Source organism: Lithobates pipiens, unplaced genomic scaffold (genome assembly GCF_037356315.1).
Source record: "Lithobates pipiens isolate NorthernLeopardFrog02 unplaced genomic scaffold, aLitPip1_a1.2 Scaffold_8, whole genome shotgun sequence".
NCBI classification, from domain to species: domain Eukaryota; kingdom Metazoa; phylum Chordata; class Amphibia; order Anura; family Ranidae; genus Lithobates; species Lithobates pipiens.
In genome coordinates, this window is record NW_027507903.1 from 403,226,585 (window position 1) to 403,232,584 (window position 6,000).

The following is a 6,000-nucleotide window of genomic DNA, read 5'->3' on the forward strand; positions in this document are numbered from 1 at the left end:
CCTGGGCCTTCCACTCAGGAAGAACTGGGGGAGCCCAGCTTGAGCCAGGTATAGTATTCTTGTACATATTTTGGGAGTATAAATGAATGATGTTAACTTGATTTTTGCTCACTAATTGCTGATTTTAGAAAGTGTTTCACATATCCCTGAGCCCTGAGGCGATTCAGTTCGTATAGGTAGCGATATATAAGTCATTCATTCATATCAATAGACAGTAGTGGCCAAAACCTTTGGGACAAGAAAGAAAAATGCTGGGCTCAGAATGATAGTCGTTTGTATTGCTTAACAATTTGCAACAGTCTTGATGTGAAAATTGTGTGTGTTTGATGAACAAAAAACTAAAACTATGTCCCTTTTTCATACACAGGAAGACCTCAGCCAGGAGGAGGGTGTGGAATGCAGCAGCCAGGAGGTGGCTGTGGAAAGTGGCAGCCAGGAGGAGGCGGGGGTAAGCGGCAGCCAGGCGGTGGGCGGGCAAAGGAGCCTGACAGAATGCCAGGTCCCGCCCCTCCGCCTTCCACACAAAAGGGCGAGAAAGGAAGGGAATGTGGAGGAGTCGGCTCTGAGGCTGATGGGGGAGACTTCAGTGGCCCTCCAAGCCAAACCCACCTATCAAGAAGCCTTTGCTGCCTTGGCTGCGTGCAAACTGGAGAAAATGGAGGAGGGGCAACAGCTCTTTTGTGAGGAGATAATTATGCACACCCTCAACAAGGGTCTGTTGGGCCAAATGACACAAACAACACACTTGTGTGATTTGGCCCATGCCTCTCCTCCTCCTTCTGCCACCCCTCCAGCACCACAGCCACAGCCTGGAAGGAAGCATGGAAAGAAGACCAGAGTGTGATGACCTGGGTTCAGTCTGGTCTGACAGAACATGCAGCCTGTTGTAGTACCCCTGCCTGGGAACATAGATGTCATCTGCTGCTGTTCCGGGTTTCTTGGACTTCAGGACCAGACTTCTCTCCCTCAGACATGTACTCCTCAGGCCACCAAGTTTTGCGTTTAAATAGTTGATGTGTGCCCTGGGGGCCAAAGGCTTCGCTAATCTCCCCAGTTTCTCCATCGCTGCCTCCCTCTTTTTTTTTTTTTTTTACCACATCAGCAAATTCTCAAATGAGACGTAAATCAACTTTCCGTTCAATAGATTTAGATTTTTGGGCATTCCCACCATAAGTGTGCCATTGTCCCTTTGGTTTTACAACCTCGCCAGCATTCCGCCGATCTCCCCTGCTGGTATTTCGCCATCTTATCCGGAGTATTATACCATCTAGTAAGGCATTTATAGTTCATCTCAGCTGTTTTACTATCTATTGCCGAACTATGTGTTAGTCTCATTATTTTACTTATTGTGTCGTGATCACTCTGCATTCCTAATTCCCTTTCCCATTTTCTGACGTATGGCGGAATCTCCAGCTCCCCCAACGTCATCAACAATCCGTACATCCTTGATACAATTCCTTTCGGATTGATAGTTGTACAAAGTCGCTCCAGCTGGGTCAACTCTTCTTCCGATCTTACTGGTTGTGGTAAACTGCCAATAAAATGGGCCAGCTGGAGGTACCGCCACCCATCAAAAACATTAAATCCTTGTGCTCGAGTTCACTTCGTGTTATAAGTTTCCCTTCTTTCATAATATCTTTAATTTGTGTTTTTTCATTTTTTATCCAATTACCTCCTATTTCCCTTTTCCCCGGTGGGAATAACTCATTCTCCTTCAGTGCAATAAACGGTGAGTTATAGTGTCCATTTAATTTTTTATAAACCTCATCCCAAAACTTAAATACTATTCGTGTCATCTCATTTGTGCTCCCTTCTAAAGCCCCATATTTTGGAGAATTCCACACTATTTTACCTAAATGTGTCCCACTGTATTTATACTCTAAATTGACCCACCTTTTCTCTTTGCCTTTATCACCTACCCAATCGACAATTCTGGACAACACTATTGCCTTATAGTAATTAATAGACATGTGCAGAGTAAAATATTTCGTTTCGGAATTTCGTTTTCGTCTGAAAACTTAATTTATTTAGTTACTCCCGAAATTCGTTTTTATTTATTTCGTTTTTCGTTCAAAAATTGCATTCGTCTGAAAATCCACATGAATTACGGTCGAATCTGTCTTGGAAGGCTTATGGTGTCTGTCGAATGTATAAAGAAGATTCGACGGAGCTAACTATATAGCATACTTTAGAACCCTATTAAAGTCTATGGGACTCCAACGTTCAAAATCTAAAGTGCTAATTTTAAAGGCTAATTTGCAAGTTACTGTCCTAAAAAGTGTTTGGGGACCCGGGTCCTGCCCCAGGGGACATGTATCAATGCAAAAAAAAGTTTTAAAAACGGCCGTTTTTTCGGGAGCAGTGATTTTAATAATGATTAAAGTGAAACAATAAAAGTGTAATATTCCTTTAAATTTCGTAGGGGGGGGGTTGTCTATAGTATGCCTGTGAAGGGGCGCATGTTTCCCGTGCTTAGAATTGTCCCTGCACAAAGTGTCATTTATGCAGGAAAAAAAGTCCTTTAAAATCACTCGCAGCTATAATGAATTGTCGGCTCCCGTAATACAGAGAACACTCATTGAAAGTCATTGATAAAAAAATAAATAAATAAATAAATAAATAAAAAAGCGTGGGGGTCCCCCAAATTCAATTACCAGGCCCTTCAGGTCTGGTATGGATATTAAGGAGAACCCTGCCTCAAATTTAAGAAAAAATTTGACGTGGGGTTCCCCCTAAATATCCATAACCAGACCCTTCAGGTCTGGTATGGATATTAAGGGGAACCCCGCGTCAAATTAAAAAAAAAATTGACGTGGGGTTCCCCCTAAAAATCCATACCAGACCCTTTATCCGAGCACGCAACCTGGCAGGCCGCAGGAAAAGAGGGGGGGACGAGAGAGCGCCCCCCCCCTCCCTCCTGAACCGTACCAGGCCACATGCCCTCAACATTGGGAGGATGCTTTGGGGGTCCGTGACCCCTCAAAGCACCTTGTCCCCATGTTGATGAGGACAAGGGCCTCATCCCCACAACCCTGGCCGGTGGTTGTGGAGGTCTGCGGGCGGGGGGCTTATCAGAATCTGGAAGCCCCCTTTAACAAGGGGACCCCCAGATCCCGGCCCCCCCCCCTGTTTGAAATGGTAAGGGGGTACAAAAGTACCCCTACCATTTCACAAAGAAAGTGTAAAAAATGTTTAAATAAAACAAACACACTTTTTAAAAATTCCTTTATTAAAAATAAAAAAAAGATTCCAGCGGCGGTAATCCACTCTTGCTATCCAGCGACGGACGGTCAGCTCTCCATCGATGTCTAATGTCATCCAGCGCAGCGCAGCATCCTTCTTCTGTCTCCTCCACGGAGACACTGGAGGCATTCCGGCGCTGACGTTTCTTATATACGGAGGGCGGGGCCACCCGTCACCTGACCCCGCCCCCCTCTGACGCAAGGGGAAACCCGGGGTTCCCCGTGACGTATGGGTGACCCCGCCCCCCTCTGATGTAACGGAAACCTGCCTGTGTTACATCAGAGGGGTGCGGGTCACCCCTACGTCACAGGGAACCCCGGGTTTCCCCTTGCGTCAGAGGGGGGCGGGGTCAGGTGACGGGTGGCCCCGCCCTCCGTATATAAGAAACGTCAAGCCGTCGGAATGTCTGTAGTGTCTCCTCCACAGAGACAGAAGAAGGATGCTGCGCTGCGCTGGATGACATTAGACATCGATGGAGAGCTGACCATCCGTCGCTGGATAGCAAGAGTGGATTACCGCCGCTGGAATCTTTTTTTTATTTTTAATAAAGGAATTTTTCAAAAGTGTGTTTGTTTTATTTAACCATTTTTTACACTTTCTTTGTGAAATGGTAGGGGTACTTTTGTACCCCCTTACCATTTCAAACAGGGGGGGGGGCCGGGATCTGGGGGTCCCCTTGTTAAAGGGGGCTTCCAGATTCTGATAAGCCCCCCGCCCGCAGACCTCCACAACCACCGGCCAGGGTTGTGGGGATGAGGCCCTTGTCCTCATCAACATGGGGACAAGGTGCTTTGAGGGGTCACGGACCCCCAAAGCATCCTCCCAATGTTGAGGGCATGTGGCCTGGTACGGTTCAGGAGGGAGGGGGGGGCGCTCTCTCGTCCCCCCCTCTTTTCCTGCGGCCTGCCAGGTTGCGTGCTCGGATAAAGGGTCTGGTATGGATTTTTAGGGGGAACCCCATGTCAATTTTTTTTTAAATTTGATGCGGGGTTCCCCTTAATATCCATACCAGACCTGAAGGGTCTGGTTATGGATATTTAGGGGGAACCCCACGTCAAATTTTTTCTTAAATTTGAGGCAGGGTTCCCCTTAATATCCATACCAGACCTGAAGGGCCTGGAAATTGAATTTGGGGGACCCCCACGCTTTTTTATTTATTTATTTATTTATTTTTTTATCAATGACTTTCAATGAGTGTTCTCTGTATTACGGGAGCCGACAATTCATAATAGCTGCGAATGATTTTAAAGGACTTTTTTTCCTGCATAAATGACACTTTGTGCAGGGACAATTCTAAGCACGGGAAACATGCGCCCCTTCACAGGCATACTATAGACAACCCCCCCCCTACGAAATTTAAAGGAATATTACACTTTTATTGTTTCACTTTAATCATTATTAAAATCACTGCTCCCGAAAAAACGGCCGTTTTTAAAACTTTTTTTTGCATTGATACATGTCCCCTGGGGCAGGACCCGGGTCCCCAAACACTTTTTAGGACAGTAACTTGCAGAATCTTTTCTCTCTGTCAAATCTTTTTTCTCTGTCGAATATTTTCTCTATATAATCTTGGACTAATAGAGGTAAGGTTAAGCACATTCGACCACAGGTTCTATAGACAGATTGTTATCGTCAGAGTCATGTCGAATCTCTTATTCTATATCGAACTGTTGTAACAATGAAAACGAAAATAAAGCATTTATTTATGTCGGATCTTTCGTTTTTCGGATTTTGTGCTTTCGTTATCGTTTGTCAAAACGAAAACGAAAATAGCTGAAATTCGGACGAAAATGCATTCGGACGAAAACGAATGCACATGTCTAGTAATTAAATAGGTCAGGGACAGCCAGTCCTCCTCGCTTTTTTCGCTGTTTTAACACTAAGAAAGAGATCCTAGGTTTTCTATTCTTCCATATAAATTTGAGCAGTAATGATTTTAACTTTGAAAAGTAGCCAGCAGGAATTTCGATCGGCATCATCTGGAATTTATACAAAATCTTAGGGAGAATAACCATCTTTAATGCGTGGATTCGTCCTAACCAAGAGAGTGGTCTATTACTGAATCGTCTGAGTTCATTTTTAATTTCATTTAATAATGGGATATCATTTAATTGATAGATTTTTTTGAGCGAATTTGCCAATTTTACTCCTAGATATTTCAAGTTTCCTCTCCATATGAATTTGCATTCATTTTGGATCTGCTGTACTTCTTGTTTCCTAATATTAATGTTTAGTATTTCAGATTTTGTTTGATTTAATTTAAAGTTCGACATTTCCCCATAATATTCCAGAGCTTTATTTAATTTGGGTAATGTGTCTTTCGGGTTACTTATGTAGAACAGTACATTGTCTGCATAAACTGCCAGTTTATGTATTTCTTTCCCCACCTTAATTCCTGTGATTTCAGGGTTATTTTGGATCGTGGAGAGGAGCGGCTCTAACGATAGTATAAATAGGAGGGGCGATAATGGGCAGCCCTGTCTGGTGCCATTTTCCATCTCAAAGGGTAAGGACGCTGTCCCATTAATCTTTATGGTTGCTGTCGGGTGGTAATAGAGAGTTTTAATCCACTGGATCATTGTTATTCCTATGCCCATTTTTTCCAGTGTCTGAAACATGAATCCCCAGTCAACCCTGTCGAAGGCTTTTTGAGCGTCCGTCGACAGTAGCAAGGCCGGGGATTCTAACTCGTCCTTCTGCGATATCAGCAGGACGGTTCGCACCCCATTATCTTTACCTTCCCTCCCCATTACAAGC